This window comes from Penaeus monodon, chromosome 30, assembly GCF_015228065.2.
Source record: "Penaeus monodon isolate SGIC_2016 chromosome 30, NSTDA_Pmon_1, whole genome shotgun sequence".
Lineage (NCBI taxonomy): Eukaryota > Metazoa > Arthropoda > Malacostraca > Decapoda > Penaeidae > Penaeus > Penaeus monodon.
In genome coordinates, this window is record NC_051415.1 from 1,813,723 (window position 1) to 1,814,302 (window position 580).

Genomic DNA, 580 nt, shown 5'->3' on the forward strand with positions numbered 1-580 from the left:
AAGCATTTCCTCCGTGTATGCGACTAATGACATCATTGCCGCTACCAACACGGCCATTCATATCTCCTCTAATTATGCATCTACCACTTTCATCAGCCTTTTCCAGTTTTTCTTGTAGTGCCGCCCAAAACTGTTCTTATGTTTCACCTGTGCCTCCTGCTTGTGGTGCATACACACTAAATATATTCATCGAAAAATCTTCAAGGGCTAATCGTATCCACATGATTCTGTCACTCTTTGTGTTCACTTCCGTCACTAAATCTTTCATGTCACGCGATAAAATAATTCCAAATTTCCCTTTCTTCGTTCTCCGTTTGTGCTTCCCCCATATATCAACTTGTAACCCTTCGCCTAATTCTTTAGCCTTGTTCCCCTTCTATCTTGGTTTCCTTTGCATACACCACGTCCACTTTCCTAGTTTTTTACATATCTCCAGGCCCGCCCTTCCCGTCATGGTCCCCCCCATCTAATGTCCCAAATTTGCAAATGTTGAAACTAGCTTCTTACTGCCCCTTCTGAGGCCCGCTGGTCCCAGATTAGGGGAGTATCTTGGGGCCTTACGGGGGACATCCCAGCATTT